Raw genomic sequence first — 17,150 nt, 5'->3', positions numbered from 1 at the left:
CCCAAGATTATTCCGCGATACTAGCAAATCTCTCTCCAAAGCTGGCTAGCTCGTTGGCTTGGACATGACACATTAATGAGCTCCGGCTCTGACGAATTCCAGCTTGTAGTCTGTGGCATGGTAGATCTCAAGCGTAGAAGGTGAGGCTGGAGCTTGGGACGTAGATCCTGGCCCAGAGGTGCCTGCCTTTGATCAGGAATTTGGCCGTCTGCTTGCCGCCGAGCACCACCGGGATCATCGCCGCGCTGCGCAGCACCACCGTCCCGTACACCGGCAGCTGCCCTGGCGCCACCCTCTCCACCGTCACCGCCTCCACGCACGGCCCGTACATCCTGCAATGCATGCACAAGTTATCTCTCTCTTTTTTTGGGGAGAAATGTATAATAAATCATCGTGCACTAGTATTTTATATCCCTTTGATAATTTTCAAACATTTGAAAAATAGTCGGATCCATTGTATAACAAGCTCCACCGACTGCTAGTTAAAAAGAACAGTAGCATCTAACCGTTCCTAGCAATCTAAGTTTTATTTTTGCCGTTGAATGAAACATTGGCGATCTCTATATTCGAAACTAGCACGACGTTAAAAAGAACCTATTGATGATTGATGCAAAAACCATTCCCTCGAACATCCCATAGATAGCATTTGTGTGCACATTGTTTATCTTTTGCCGAGAAGTGATAGTATTGTTTTTTCATGCTCTACGCTATTTTTGTCCGTAGCGTGCATTTTGTCGAGAAGTGATGGTATTGTTCTTTCACTCGAAGCTTAGCGCTATTTTTGTCTGCAACGTGTATTTTGTCGACAAGTGGTGGTATTGTTCTTTCACGCTTAGCTTAGTGCTACTTTTGTCCACAGCAATGTGCATTTTATCGAGAAGTGGTGGTATTGTTCTTTCACGCTCGGCTTAATGCTACATTTGCCTGCAACAATGTGTATTTTGTTGAGAAGTGATAGTATTGTTCTTTCACGCTTATCTTAGCGCTACTTTTGTCCGCAGCAACGCGCGGGGTTTCCAACTAGGATATATAAGTACTTGCAAGAAGATCACATGCACTACCAGTTGAAGAACTCAATGATGTCCTCTTTGCTGATGGGGTAGCCTCTCGAGAAAGTGATGAACAGCGACCGGTAGTCGTCCAGCAGGGGGCTCTGCACCGGGATCCAAGGCGACGCCATCGGGTTCAGCGACCAGGATGCCATCACCGGCAGCGCGGCGCGGCCAGGGGAGCTGACCACCGGCGGGGTAGCGCACGCACCGCCCGTGTTGCCGGGAACCACGCAAGTGGTGGTGCTGTTGACATCGCAGACGACGAGGCAGACGTTCTTGTACATGGAGGTGACGCCGTCCAAGACCTCGCGGCGCCCCCTCGAAGTAGCGCACGTCGTCGATGGGCTCTGCCAGGAGCGCGTTCGTGCAGGGCAGGCGCCTGTTGTGGTCGTCGCAAGCGGCCGCCGCGCTCTGGTCCGGGCCGGCGAGGCAGCGAAGGCACGCGATCGCCTCTTCAACGAACCGCAGAACGACGGGTCCCGGCAGCGCGGCGACGCGGCGGATGAAGTCGTGGTGGCCCGCGGTCTCAAGCCAGAGCCAGAACGCTATCAGCCTATCACACACCGCATGGTTGCCGGGTCCTGGGTGAGCTCGTGCACCAGCCGGTGGAAGAGGTCGCGCTCGAGCTTGTGGAATATGAGCAGCTTCTCCATGGAGGTCAGGCCGGCCATGGCGATCGATCGAGCTCCCTGCCCCGCAAACAGCAACGGTAACGGCGACGTGCACGCGACCACCTCGATGGATAGATCTCTAGACGAGAAGAGCCGCATGCAGCCTTGCTGAAAAACGCAAGGCACACTTCGCCCACTGAGAGCAAAGCAAGCATAATCCAAGCAGGTTGTTGCTTGGTGGTGGCTATGAGACAAGAGCGTACACACGATAGAGCATGCATGGCGTTGCGGACACACGAGAGAGAGTGCATGGCTCTGTGGGCACACGTCAATGTACCTAGTCACCTTGGTGGTGGTGGCTATGAGACAAGAGCGTACACACGATAGAGCATGCATGGCGTTGCGGACACACGAGAGAGAGTGCATGGCTCTGTGGGCACACGTCAATGTACCTAGTCACCTTGCCTCACATGAAAAGTTCAACACTAATTAACCTCCTCGCTCTGGTGATATTGGATAGAGCTCAACCTTTTTGTATAGCTTTGTATTTGTGTTCCAGACCCTTTTGTTTTGGAAATACTCGAGTTAGGTACTATATATCAACTTTTCATGTAGCTTCATATTTCCTTTTTGGACATATTTGAGTTTGGTACATATAGCTCTGGCTCTGGCTCCTCAAAAAGGAACTTTTAGTTAATAGGATTTTCATGTTTGTTGGTGAAGAGATGCCCTTTTAAGGATTATCCAAACGTAACAACCATGATGAGTCATGTGTGATGATCGATAGGCTAACGAGTTACTAGAGTTACGAGTTACTAGAGTTACTATAAGCAAGGGCGGATCTGTGGATCTCCAGTCCCCTATCAGCTAGAACTCCATTGAAGATTAGAGGTGGAGGAGGAGAAAAAGAAGAAAAGGAGGAATAGAAAGTGGAGGTGAGGGAAGGAGAGAGAGTCTCTTGCACACTGGGTGTCTGTCCCCTACTGACTATAAAAGAGAAATAATTGTGCCTCGTGCGAGGCTTTATAGTATTTTTGTTACCTATAATTTTTAGAGGTGTCGACGTAAGGTTACGTCTAACTAGCCATTATAAAAAAGTTACTAGGTACAGTACATTAACATCTTTATATTTTCTTAAGAATCATTTAGACCAGTAGTGACCTTCCTTTTTGGAAAGAAGCGTAGCAGATATAAACCATTTCATTGACAGAAGAAGAGAGTACACAACTAGCCCATTCGGCTCTTGCAAACAAACCAACATCCCGCCGCATCCAGAACTTTCCCCACACTACAGTAGAGACAGTGGGAAACAAGAGTCCTTACGATTCATCGGCTAATCCGGTCCCTCCCTTGTCGTCTCCGGCTTGCCGGCGGCGTCAATAGGGTGAGGGACCCATCCTTCGTAGCTGTAAGTTGGTCTTTTATGTTTCTTGTTTTTAGCTAAAGCTCTTCTCACCAGTTTTGCAGCCATCACCATCGCTTTGGTGGCGATTGGTTCTCTCTAGCACCAGTAAGTTGAGTTATATGGCTTCCCTAGAGGGTGTAGGAGGTATGCCTTTTGTTGTCCTTATTTCCCTGACGGGTGTATTCCTCCTTCTTCTTTCTGGCTTCTTATGTATTTTGCTGTCTTAGCTGTGGATCCACTGTTGTTGGTGCGTTTGGGGGGGGGGCCTGGGGGGATTTCCCGGATACCCTTGGTGTTTGGTTCGTGCTTAGGGGTCGACAGATTTTCGTTTGGCAATAGTGGACGAAGCTACTGGGTCTCAAACTTCAGCAAGCCTGAGGTTGCTGATGGCAGCTTGAAGATCCTTATGGAGTTCGGTGTTGAGGCTGCCAATGTTTGTTCAGCGTCCTAGATGTGGCCTGGTGGAGCTTCCAAGTCGTTGGTTGTTGCAGCTTTACAACGTTTAGGCCTTGGCGTTGACTCTGGTGAAGGGAAGAGAAGGTCTTCGGTGTCCTACTTTGTTGACTTCAGTTTGTCAGCATCGGATGCGGCGGAAGACAAGGTAGAGGAAGAAGATCACAGAAAGGCCCTGGTTGTCTTCTTTTTTTGCAATTTTCAGTTGTTGCATGGGGGTGAATGTAAAATGGGGTTGTATTTGCATGATATATGAATAAAATCCCTCCCCTTCTGCAAAATAATAATAATAATAATAATAGGTGCTTTTACACAATGCGCCTCAAGAGTTGGTTTCACACCGGTCATGTGAATCAGAATTTGTGATCTACAAAGATATGCTCTAAATGAAGCAATTTTTACTAATAATCCAGTAACTGCAAATTTGGAAGGTAGTAGTAGCACCCACCAAATGTACTGCTTTGCATGCATTCCTACTAATCATGTGAGCTTGCTGCTGCCGGTGCTGATTCACACCATCTCCTCGGCCGCTCTCCCCCCCCCCCCCCCCCCCGGCCGCGCTCTCTCTCTCTCTCTCTCCTCGGCGGCTCTCTCTCTCTCTCTCTAGATCTCCGGCCTCCGTCCCAAAGGCATCAGATTCTTTCTGTCTCTCTCCACCATGAGTTCTAACTCGGTTATTCGGGTGTGGGAAGTCCTCCACGCCAGCGACACGGCCCGCATGGCGTACGAGCGCGTCCTCGCTCGGCCGACCAGGAAGGACGTTGCCAAGAACGTGATCTGCCTCCTCCTCTGGCTGGAGACGATCATGGGCGTCGAGGTCCTCCGCGACGTGGCGGCGATGGGGAGCGGCGACGTCACGCTCTCGCGGGTCATCACGGAGGCGTACGCCGTCCACAGCTGCCTCCTCCACGGCCACTACTGGCTGCCGGAGCGCCTCGAGGGCATCCCGACCATCGTGGGCCTGTGCGGCGGGGGGCGGCTGGTCGACTTCAGATTCTTCAAGTTCCACAGGGACCTCATCGCGCGCGGCCTCGTCGCGATCCGGTACAGCGTCGCGCCGCTCGTCTTCAACGACGGCCTGCACGCGATGCTGCGCCGGTACGAAGCTGAGGTCGACTCGTTGTTGCCCACCACGCCAGCGCCGGCTCTGATGGCGCCGTTCGTCACCCTGACGAGTACGCCGCCCGAGGACTCCCGGACGGCGTTCGTCGCCTTCGCCGACGGCCACCCTCTAAGCGCACAAGACATCTCGAATTACTTCGAACAGTACGCGTCCTAAGGCACCTAGCTACACGTATATATATTCTCGCGTGCATGCGCTCTCTGTGATTTCATCTCTGAATCGCTCTGTTTCTGCAGGCGTCTGGGGTTTGGGAGATGCATCGAGCGCGTCTCGATGGAGCTGCCGCGCGCGGGGCAGACGCCGAAGCACGGCATCATCGTGTTCAGGAGCGCGGAGCTGAGGGACCAGGCGATGTTCCGGGAGACCGCGGCGTTCTTCAGGGTCAACGGCCACGACATGTGGGTGCAGCTCTACATGCCTCTGTGCTAAGCTCGTCGTGTCCATTGCTGAGGCCTCTCGATATCTATGTATCTGAGCGCCGCCGTATGGTTGATCGGCCGGCATTATTAGTGTCTGTCTCCTGAAACTGATTTGCTATTCGAACGATCGAGGGATCGGTTATCGTCGTGCCTAACCGGGCCGGCCCGACTGGCCCATTTGGCCATCTCTGCGTACCGCCACACGATGCCACGTCCCTGATCTGTAGCCATGATCTGTCGACTTCGAGCTCCATATGCCTCTAGCCATTACAACAAAAAGGCTCTTCAGTACCGGCTCCAAAAGGCCCTACAATGCCGATTTTGCATCCGGCAATGATTGGTTGACACTGAAAGTCACACCTCAATCACTGTAGGTTGTACAATCGGTATTGAAAGTAGTTCCTATGAGAAAAAAAAAAGTAAATGAGGCGGCTTGATTCGAGCCAGCTCATCTGTCGTCGTGGCTATCTCGCCCTCGAGCCGGCTTGTCTGCCGCCGTCGCCATCTCACCCCTCCCCCCCCCCTCTCGCCTGCTCAGCTCGCCGCCGCAGCCTTGCTCTATCTTGCATAAGAAAACGCAAGGCACGAAGGCCGCCGCCACATAACACGCTAACTACGCACTCCTCACCGACCACCCCTGTCGCGCTCCTCGACAACCACAGCCATAAGCCAACCTCCCCGCCACCCCCCACGAGGACCACAATGCAAGGCAGAGAGGAATGGAGGGAGTGGCTCATGTAGCGCTGTAAAGGAGGAGGGGCTCGCGCAACAGTGAAGGTGTCCGATGCTGACCCACTTATGCTCGCCGCCAAACACGCCATGCACGATGACGGCCTCGGCGATGACAGCCTTGGCCACGACCAGTGTGGATCTTTGACATGGGAACCAGGGTCCCCGAGTCCCGAGGCCAGGACAGCAGAGTGCCACGTGGCGCCCTCCCTCGGGGATTGTCTCCCCGAGGTCCGAGAATGCCAAGTTCCGGGGAAGGGTACTCGGGGCCGTGAACAGTGGTCCCCGAGTACCCGAGTTCCCCGATGACTCAAGAAGGCCAAGTTCCGAGAGAGGGTGCTCGGGGCCATAAATAGTGGTCCCCGAGCACCCGAGTTCCCCGATGATAAGAGAAGTCAGTTTCAGGAGAGGGTGCTCAGGGCCATGAACAGTGGTCCCCGAGCACCCGAGTTCCCCGAGGACCCGAGCAGTCAAGTAACGGGAGAGGGCGCTCGGGGCTATGAACAGTGGTCCCCGAGCACCCGAGTTCCCCAAGGACCAAGAAAGGGCATATCCGGGAGAGAGTGATCGGGGCTGTGAACAGTAGTCCCTGAGCACTCACAGTTCCCCGAGGGCTTGAGAAGTCCTTCACCGGTGGTCCCCACAAGGGCTCAACGGTGAGGTGTCAATTGGTGAGAGGTCCGATGTTGCATTTAAGAGGACGCGTGGCCTGTCACTTCCAACCACTCCCCTCACGCCTGCTGTCAGTCCCTGCCACGGCCTGGCAGGGAGGCGTGGGGACATTTAATGCGCGGGTCCCATCACACGTCATCCGGCGCGCCTCGAGATAACGTCGCAGGGCTCGATGCGTGCCGCCTGCCGCCCTGTTGTGTCAGGCTCACTCTGACCAGGCTGGCACGCGGGGCTGCTCGATGGCTGTCCGGCGGGCCCTCCCCGCTGCACCCGCTGAAAAGCGGAATGATGACTTCAAGACCGGACGGGGGCGCGTTTTTAACCCTCCCCGTCATCTCAAGCTGCAGCTCATGATGGTTGCTTTCCATTTATGGTGCCTTGGAACTCACGCCATCATTTCTGTGCACGCTACCCGCCCCAACGGGGTATAAAAGAGGGGTGGGCTCCCTTGGGAAGGAGGACCGAACACAAAAAAAAATGAACTCCAGACAATGACGGCGAAAGAAGCACGAAGAACCGCCAGCTGCGGCGGGGACGGCAGCCTGCTTCGCCTTGGCCACCATCTCGGACAAGGCGCGCTCACGGGCGGCCAGTTCCGCCTCGTGCTTCGCATTCTCTTCCGCCCTGGTAGCCGCGGCGGCCACCGCAGCAGCAGCTTCGCCCTCTCGGCGACTCAGCTCATTCTCCCGCCGGGCCAACACATCCTCCTGCTGGACCACCGAATCCTCCCGGGCACCGAGTTCAGACGCCGATAGCTCGTTGTCTACTTCCCGGATGGAGACTTCCTCTTCCCAGCGCTTGATTTCTTCTCTGATCTTCCGGAGGTCGTCTTCCCAGCGCTGGAGGTCGGCGCGCGTCTTCTCGGCCGCGCCCTCCCGGCGGGTCAGCTCGGCTTGCCGCTCCTCCGCAGCATGCTCCCGGGCTGCGACTGCCACCTCCCTCTCCTGCGCCTGCCCCATCCTGGCAAGGGCCTCGGCAGCTTGCTGCCTCGACGCCTCGGCCAAGCGGGCGGCGTCTTCTCGTTCCCGCGCGGCTTCTGCCCGCGCGGTCTTCAGAGTTTCTCGTTCCCGCGCGGCTTCCGCGCGGATGTCTTCTAGGAGCTTCTGCTCCCGCGCGGCTGCCGCACGGGCCTCCTCCTGGGCGCCCGCCAGCTGCGCCTTCTCCAGTGCCAGGCGGGCGCGCTCGGCCTCGAGCTCCCCCTCCTTGGCGTTCACCACTGCGCCCAGCCGCCCAACCGCTACTTGAACGCCTTCAATGGCGGCCAGGAAAAGATCGGCGGGCTGACCGGGCACCGGTGGGGCCCAGGCTTCTCCGCAGAGTGCCTCCAGGGGGGCCGAGCTCTCCGCAGGGCCTTGCACCGCCATCCGCCCCGGGCTCTGCCTGCCCGGGGTAGGCTCCGCCGGAGCCAAGGTCTCGGACGGCGGCCGCGTTCCCGCATCGGCCGCCCTGTCCACCGGCCCCGGCAGAACATCCGCCTCCACCGTTATCCGCCCCGGGCTCTCCGCGCCCGGGGTAGGTTCCGCCGGCACCCTTCTTTCGGCTGCCACCTCCGCCTCTCTCCCAGGGGCCGCCACGTCGATTGGCACCTCCGCCGATCCTATGCCGGCCTCCGCCGTCGCAGCAGGCAGGCTCGGCTCTGGCTCCGGCGCTTGCTCTCTCTCCGTCACAGCAGCGCCTGCAGCTGGCCTGCGGGAGACAAGTGAAAGTTGTCAAAACTTAGTTCGGGCCGAAAATGCCCATGGAAAAGCAAGAAAGAAGACTCACCGATACCGCCATTTGGCCGCTGGGAGCCTGATGTCCGGGTCCGGTGCCGCCGGTCCGGACTCCTCCCGCCGCCTCTTCCGCTGGGGGCTCGGCTGAGCCACTACGCAGGCCACGGGCGCCGTCGTGCGAACCTCGGGTGCCGCCGGACGGGTCTCGGTCTCCGCCGTGCAGGTCGCAGGCGTCGATGCAGGCCCCATCCGCACCAGGCGCGGCTCCAGCACCGGAAATGCCGCCGCTGCCGTCGGCGACGGCGGAGAATCCGGCACTAGGATCAAGGCCCGGGGTCGCTTTCCCCGGTCTCCCGGCGCCAACTCTTCAACAACTTCAGTGGCGCCCTCCTCTCCGGCACGGCGGCTGCTGCTTGCGGCGGCCCCGTCGCCAGCCCGCGCCGAACTACCAGCGACCTCCTCGCCAAGAAGTTCCTCCAGGCCGGGGAGGTCGGAGGCCTCGGGACTCCGGCTTCGTGGCCGGTCCATGGGCCCCTGGGCATCGAACTCCGGCAGCCCCGCCATGATGGCCACCCGGTTGAGATTGGCGCAGAGCGCCATCTCCGGCCACGGGAGCTCCGCCCGGCTCATGTCCTCCGTCCCGGTGATCACTCGGGTCATCCCTCGCAGCTCCGCCTGCCCCAGATCCCAGCTCGAGCCAATCTGGGTCCTGGTGATGTCCTCCGGCCCGGTGTAGAACCAGCTTGGTCGGGCCTGCTCTCGCAAGGGTGCCAACCGACGACGCAGAAAGTCCACAACCACCATGACTGAGGTCAGCCCGGACTCGCGCAGCTCCAAGATGCGCTCCAGCACCGGCTTCAGCCTCGCGTCTTCTGGCGGCGGCGCCTCCCACGTCGATCGCCGAGGTTCCGCCGCCCTCTCTGGCAATTCGAGGCGCTCGTGGGGGTCGATGTCGACGAAGAACCAGTCCCGCCGCCACTCCTCCCACTTGCTGCGCAGCACCTGGGGAATGTAATGATCCCCCAGGCCTTCCCGGAGCCGAAGGTTGCAGCACCCCGCGACGTCCGCCGTGGAGTGCCCCCTCTTCTTCCCCACCGGCCGGAGAACAAAGAAATGGCGAAGCAGCGTCGCCGACGGCATCACCCCCACGAACATTTCGCAGAGATGCGCGAAGACCGCCAACGCCACGACGGAATTGGGGCTTAGGTGCGCCATTTGTATGCCGTACGTCTCCAAAACTTGCAGAAAGAAGGCGGAGAACGGCGGCACTAGCCCCGCCGCCACGAAAGAGGTGAAGAGAACGGTCCGCCCAGGGACGGTCGTCGTCGGCGTCAGAGTCGCCGGCCTCACCACCATGGCACCTTCCTGACCCTCCGGTACCAACAGCTTCCTAATCTTATCCGCCGCCTCCTCGTTCCTCAGACGAGACTCCGGCAAGATGCTGTCCGAAGTCCTATCCCGACGTCCTCCTCCAACCCTCGTCATCTCAACAGGGTGGAAGGTGTTTTTTGGTGGAGAAGAGGGAGAAGGGAGAATGCTCCGGTCGCCTGGGATTTTCCTGAGGGCCTCGGAGCACCAAGAAGGCAGGAGCGCAAGTGCAAGAGAGCGTAAAAAGGGGAAACGGACCGATCCGTTCCCCCTTTTATATCTCAAAAATTCGAAAACTGCCGCCCCAGACGGTTCGCTCGGCGAAGCGTCGCCTCGATCGACGCAACTGTCAGACGAATCTCCCGCCGATCGCGCGATGTCAGCGGTTGCCAGGCGTATTTTCCTTGATCTGCGCGGCGACCGCGCGTGCCGCCCGTATGGTTATCATACCCTTCGGAAGTTGTGTGGACACGCGTCCACTCATTTTCCCGTTGGAATGTACTTGAGGTCTAGGTCCGCAAGGGCCACCTCTCGAAAGCTTGCCACATGGCGTCCGCGCTAGCCTTGGCCTCGGTCGCGACGAAGGGCCCATTCGCAGTCTCCGTCCCATCGGCTACCAACGGGCCCGGGGGCTACTGTCGGTGTATTCAGAACCAGGGGTCCCTAAGTCCCGAGGCCAGGCCGGCTATCCACCACATGTCACCACCCTGCGAGGTAAGAAAAAGCTAAATCCCGGGAGAAGGTGCTCGGGGCCGCCGCCTCTGGTTCCCGAGCACCCTAGTTCCCCGATGATCTGCAGGGTCCAAATACTAAGACCAAAGTGCTCGGGAGAGAGTGCTCGGGGCTGCACGTGGCAGCCCCCGAGGACCCGGTGCCCCGAAGGCCCCACCAAAGTGCTCGGGAGAGAGTGCTCGGGGCTGCACGTGGCAGCCCCCGAGGACCCGGTGCCCCAAAGGCCCCACCAAAGTGCTCGGGAGAGAGTGCTCGGGGCTGCACGTGGCAGCCCCCGAGTATCCGGTGCCCCGAAGGCCCCACCAAAGTGCTCGGGAGAGAGTGCTCGGGGCTGCACGTGGCAGCCCCCGAGGACCCGGTGCCCCGAAGGCCCCACCAAAGTGCTCGGGAGAGAGTGCTCGGGGCTGCACGTGGCATCCCCCGAGGACTCGGTGCCCCGAAGGTCCCACCGAAGTGCTCGGGAGAGAGTGCTCGGGGCTGCACGTGGCAGCCCCCGAGGACTCGGTGCCCCGAAGGTCCCACCGAAGTGCTCGGGAGAAAGTACTCGGGGCTGCACGTGGCAGCCCCCGAGGACTCGGTGCCCCGAAGGTCCCACCGCAGTACTCGGGAGAGAGTGTTCGGGGCTGCACGTGGCAGCCCCCGAGGACTCGGTGCCCCGAAGGTTCGCGCAAGATCATTCAACGACCCGAAGGGTCCCGTCGTCAGGGTGTCATCCAGTCAAAGGCCCAATGCCGCATTTAATAGGCACGCGCGGTCTGACATCCTGACATCCTGACATTCTCAGCTGCCCACGCCCCAGTGTCAGACCCTGCCATGCACTAGCAGGGGGCCGTGGGTCCATTAAATGCACGGGTCCCGTCCCGTTTCATCCAGGTGCCTCGGGATAACGTTGCCAGAATCGAAGCACTCCGCCTGCCACCCTGCCCTGGCAGAAGAACAAGACAGGGTGGGCGCACTGGGCACCTCTGAGGCTGACCGGTGGGCCCCTTTTAGGGCGCCCCGAGGCTTCCGCAGCGGCTGGTGGTCGAATGCGCGCCGCATTTCTCCACCGCCCCTGTCACTTCGCCAAAATGAAATGATTACGCCTTTCTCCGTGGCACCTTGGCATTCGCGTCCCCTCTTTCCCATTCAGGATATGTTGGGGTCGGCGCGCCTATAAAAGGAAAGGATGGAGAACACTAAAAGCAAGGAAAAAAAGGCCCCCGACCACCAGACGACCAACAATCTCCGACGAACCAGGCCAAAGATAGATCGACAGACACTCAAACCAGCTCAAGTTAAGCTAGAACATAAGAGCCTCAAGCTCTTTGTAAACAGCTCTCCCCTTAGAACCAGATACCTCCTTGAAGAATTCCCTTCAAGGATAAATATAGTGTTCATACAGGAGTAGGGTGTTACGCCTCCGTGCGGCCCGAACCTGTCTAAAACCCGGCGTACCCACTTTTTCTTGCATTAGGGTGATCGTCTCCCGCCAGCCATCGCATTTATTTCCGTTCCCGCTTATTTCCCAAACAAGTTTTTCCAGGATCATCCCCCCGGCCGAATCTCTAAAAAGGGGTCTCTCGGGATCCCTGCGACAGGAGTTCACTCTCCGACAAGTAAGTTGAGTTATATGGCTTCCCTAGAGGGTGTAGGAGGTATGCCTTTTGTTGTCCTTATTTCCCTGACGGGTGTATTCCTCCTTCTTCTTTCTGGCTTCTTATGTATTTTGTTGTCTTAGCTGTGGATCCACTGTTGTTGGTGCGTTGGGGGGGGGCCTGGGGGGATTTCCCGGATACCCTTGGTGTTTGGTTCGTGCTTAGGGGTCGACAGATTTTCGTTTGGCAATAGTGGACGAAGCTACTGGGTCTCAAACTTCAGCAAGCCTGAGGTTGCTGATGGCAGCTTGAAGATCCTTATGGAGTTCGGTGTTGAGGCTGCCAATGTTTGTTCAGCGTCCTAGATGTGGCCTGGTGGAGCTTCCAAGTCGTTGGTTGTTGCAGCTTTACAACGTTTAGGCCTTGGCGTTGACTCTGGTGAAGGGAAGAGAAGGTCTTCGGTGTCCTACTTTGTTGACTTCAGTTTGTCAGCATCGGATGCGGCGGAAGACAAGGTAGAGGAAGAAGATCACAGAAAGGCCCTGGTTGTCTTCTTTTTTTGCAATTTTCAGTTGTTGCATGGGGGTGAATGTAAAATGAGGTTGTATTTGCATGATATATGAATAAAATCCCTCCCCTTCTGCAAAATAATAATAATAATAATAATAGGTGCTTTTACACAATGCGCCTCAAGAGTTGGTTTCACACCGGTCATGTGAATCAGAATTTGTGATCTACAAAGATATGCTCTAAATGAAGCAATTTTTACTAATAATCCAGTAACTGCAAATTTGGAAGGTAGTAGTAGCACCCACCAAATGTACTGCTTTGCATGCATTCCTACTAATCATGTGAGCTTGCTGCTGCCGGTGCTGATTCACACCATCTCCTCGGCCGCTCTCCCCCCCCCCCCCCCCCCCGGCCGCGCTCTCTCTCTCTCTCTCCTCGGCGGCTCTCTCTCTCTCTCTCTAGATCTCCGGCCTCCGTCCCAAAGGCATCAGATTCTTTCTGTCTCTCTCCACCATGAGTTCTAACTCGGTTATTCGGGTGTGGGAAGTCCTCCACGCCAGCGACACGGCCCGCATGGCGTACGAGCGCGTCCTCGCTCGGCCGACCAGGAAGGACGTTGCCAAGAACGTGATCTGCCTCCTCCTCTGGCTGGAGACGATCATGGGCGTCGAGGTCCTCCGCGACGTGGCGGCGATGGGGAGCGGCGACGTCACGCTCTCGCGGGTCATCACGGAGGCGTACGCCGTCCACAGCTGCCTCCTCCACGGCCACTACTGGCTGCCGGAGCGCCTCGAGGGCATCCCGACCATCGTGGGCCTGTGCGGCGGGGGGCGGCTGGTCGACTTCAGATTCTTCAAGTTCCACAGGGACCTCATCGCGCGCGGCCTCGTCGCGATCCGGTACAGCGTCGCGCCGCTCGTCTTCAACGACGGCCTGCACGCGATGCTGCGCCGGTACGAAGCTGAGGTCGACTCGTTGTTGCCCACCACGCCAGCGCCGGCTCTGATGGCGCCGTTCGTCACCCTGACGAGTACGCCGCCCGAGGACTCCCGGACGGCGTTCGTCGCCTTCGCCGACGGCCACCCTCTAAGCGCACAAGACATCTCGAATTACTTCGAACAGTACGCGTCCTAAGAAACCAAGCTACATGTATATATACTCTCGCGTGCATGCGCTCTCTGTGATTTCATCTCTGAATCGCTCTGTTTCTGCAGGCGTCTGGGGTTTGGGAGATGCATCGAGCGCGTCTCGACGGAGCTGCCGCGCGCGGGGCAGACGCCGAAGCACGGCATCATCGTGTTCAGGAGCGCGGAGCTGAGGGACCAGGCGATGTTCCGGGAGACCGCGGCGTTCTTCAGGGTCAACGGCCGCGACATGTGGGTGCAGCTCTACATGCCTCTGTGCTAAGCTCGTCGTGTCCATTGCCGAGGCCTCTCGATATCTATGTATCTGTGCGCCGCCGTATGGTTGATCGGCCGGCATTATTAGTGTCTGTCTCCTGAAACTGATTTGCTATTCGAACGATCGAGTGATCGGCCGGCATTATTAGTGTCTGTCTCCTGAAACTGATCGAGTGGTCCGGCCCTGACATTTCGGTGGTCCAGTGCGAGATTAAAAATAGAACTCTATTATTAAATATAAATCGTCCAGATCTAATTTTTTTTAGTTTGCTTTTAGGCTAATATATATATATATATATATATATATGGGGCTTTTAGATTTTGGAGGCCTAGGGCGGTCGCACCGGTCGACCCCCTCCGGACTGGTCCTGACTCCGGTCATCAATAAATAGACGTTTTGGACATGACTTCGTCGTGTATTAAGGAAATGTGTTGTTTACTCTTTTGCCCTCCTTCCCATCAATTCACGACGTGTTTGCATGATTTTTATGATAGATGAAAGTCATAATATATACTCCCTTCCGTCGTCAATAAATATATGTTTCGGACATGACTTTATCATGTATTAAGAAAATATGTTGTTTACTCTTTTACCCTTCTCCCCCTCAATTCACGATACTCTTATACAGTCTGCTGAGAACCCCACTCATACACGCACCGCTAGAGATGGCCAAAAGTGCCATGTCTATTAGGCCGGCCTGAGGCCCGGCACGGTAGGCACTGCTCAAGCATGGCACGATCCGAGCCGAGTTAGGTTGGGCCGGCACGACACGAGACCATGGGCCGAGCGCGCAGCACGGCGGGCCGGCACAGCACGACCCGGCTAAGTCGAGCCGGCATGGGCATGGTCCAACACGGACAGGCATGACTCGGCCCGGGACGTCTGGACCCAGCTATTTTGTATTTTCTATATATATTTCTAATTTTACAGCTATTTTTATCTATTTTCTATATTTTATCTCAATTTTATATATTTTTTAAATTTTGTGGCTATTTTTTATTTTTTTTTCAGCCGCCCGTGGCACCGTGCCTGTCGTGCCCACTGGGCCGGCCTGTGCCGTCGGGCTGCAATCATGCCTAGGCCGGCTCAACAGGGCACGATGCATGACGGGTCGTGTCGTGGGCCGAGGGTGCGACACGTTACACTATCCGAGCCTATTGGGCCGTGTCTAGTCGGGCCTATGCCGGGCCGACCCGATTGGCCCATTTGACCATCTCTGCGCATCGCCACATGATGCCACGTCCCTGATCTATAGCCATGATCTATCGACTCTGAGCTCCATATGCCTCTAGCCACTACAACAGAAAGGCTCTTCAGTACCAGCTCCAAAAGGCCCTACAATGCCAGTTTTGCATCCGGCAATGATTGGTTGACATTGAAAGTCACACCTCAATCACTGTAGGTTGTACAATCGGTATTGAAAGTAGTTCCTATGAGCAAAAAAACGTAAATGATGCGGCTTGATTCGAGCCGTCTCATCTGCCGTCGTCGCTATCTCTCCCTCAAGCTGGCTCGTCTGCCACCGTCGTCATCTCACCCCTCTCCCCCCTCCCACCCGCTCAGCTTGTCGTCCCAGCCTTGCTCTGTCCTGCATAAGAAAACGCAGGGCACGAAGGCCACTGCCACAGAACACGCTAATTGCACACTCCTCACTGACCACCCTTGTCGCGCTCCTCGATAACCACAGCCATAAGCCAACCTCCCCGCCACCCCCCACGAGGACCACAATGCAAGGCGGGTTGGGCACGGCCGTGATGGCAAAGAGGAAGGGAGGGAGGGGCTCGTGTAGCGCTGCGAAGAAGGAGGAGGGGCTTGCGCAACGGTGAAGGTGGCCGATGCTGACCCGCTTATGCTCGCCGCCAAACACGCCATGCACGATGACGGCCTTGGCCACGACTAGTGTGGATCTCCGACCCTAGCGAGATCCATGGCTGAATCCGTTGGATCCTGCCGTGGATCTCGCAAGGGGCAGAGTTGCTGGTGGGGGAGGCTGGGAGGAGGTCGGTGAGGGGAGAGAGAGAGAGAGAGAGAGGCATGTGAGGGAGGCTGACGAAGGGAGAGAGAGGCTGGTGAGAGAGGCCGGGAGGAGGAGGCTGGTGAGTGCAAGCGTGAAGAGATAAGGGAGAGAGAGAGATCGAGCCGGTGAGGTGCTAGCTTGAAGAGAGAGGGAAGGAGAGAGAGAGAGAGAGAGAGAGAGAGAGAGAGAGAGAGAGAGAGAGAGAGCCTGTGAGGTGCCAGCCTGAAGAGATAATAGTGAGAGAAAATAGATGAGCCAGACCTGAGGCACGAGCTAAAATTAGATTGTATTAAAATTTCGAGTCCACTGATAGTATTAGTGCTAATTCAATCCAGCTCGATCATTAATCGAGTGCGAGAAGTTATGAACCGGCACTGATATTTCATATGTGCCAGTTTTAGCCTATCTGGCACTAATGACCCAGTTCGGATGACCTGTTCTGTTGTAGTGAGCGCTCTTCGACATCTACTTTCGCCACCAGCACCCCACATAGAACTCCACGACTTCTATCGCCGTCATCCTTGTCTGCGGCCATGGCTCCATCGTCACTAGACTCCACGTGTCACCACTAGTCCACCACCTCCTCTACTATGAGCGAGATAGTGAGTAGCGAGAGGCAGACAATGTTAGTCATGTGGCAAAGGTGAACTGTGAGTGGGAGGCAGACAATGCTCGTCGAGGGCAAAAGTGGAAGAAAATGATTCAAACATGCCATACACAAGTTTTCTAGAACTATTTCAAAAGTGTCCCAACGGTCATGTAAAAATGATCGGATGGAGTACAATATTATAAAAAATATATTTTTAAATATCACTATTGAAACTTAGCATCGAGTATATTATCCGTTTAGTTGGAATCGCAACAAAGCACAATAAAAAACAGAACAACAACAACAACAGTAGCAACAACAACAACAATAAAGTATTTATCTCAAGCAAGTTGAGGTAAAATAGAGATAAAATTCACAAAATATAACTAAAAAGATGATGAGAAAATAAGATCTAGACCGTGGTTAAGGGCAACATACACGGCACACTACTTCGCAATATATGGATTCTCTTATTGATTCTCCACGTCAATTTGGACTGTACAGGTGAAAAGAGATCCAGCCGCGAACGAGCTCACAGCCGGTGCCAAAGTCCCAGGGAGGAATCGAGCTGGGCAGGTGTTCGAGTCTTCGGTCTCGCACAACCCTGACTCCAATAAAACCCGTAGAAATAGGTCATACTGTAAAAAAAAAAAAAAAAAAAAAAAAAAAAACCTAGGCGTGGTCGTTATTCCAGAATCCAGAAACAGACAAGGTGTGGGCTTGCTTGCTCCTGTCGACGCAGCGTCCGGGAGGACATGGATTTTTAATCAGAAAAGAGAT

At 56.1% G+C, this 17,150-nt stretch overlaps 1 protein-coding gene and 1 pseudogene across 1 annotated transcript in view; both read right to left on the bottom strand.

Moving 5' to 3' along the window:
* The window catches only part of LOC133902942 (ethylene-responsive transcription factor ERF038-like), a 99,905-nt gene that overhangs the window by 20,816 nt on the left and 61,939 nt on the right, over nucleotides 1–17,150 (bottom strand). The gene's annotated exons all lie outside the window — the stretch shown is intronic.
* LOC133903997 (uncharacterized) lies at nucleotides 128–1,723 on the bottom strand (annotated as a pseudogene).

The sequence above is a fragment of the Phragmites australis genome, chromosome 21 (assembly GCF_958298935.1).
Source record: "Phragmites australis chromosome 21, lpPhrAust1.1, whole genome shotgun sequence".
Taxonomy (NCBI): domain Eukaryota; kingdom Viridiplantae; phylum Streptophyta; class Magnoliopsida; order Poales; family Poaceae; genus Phragmites; species Phragmites australis.
Note: the sequence above shows the minus strand (reverse complement) of the source record. Positions and strands in the feature narration are given on the sequence as shown.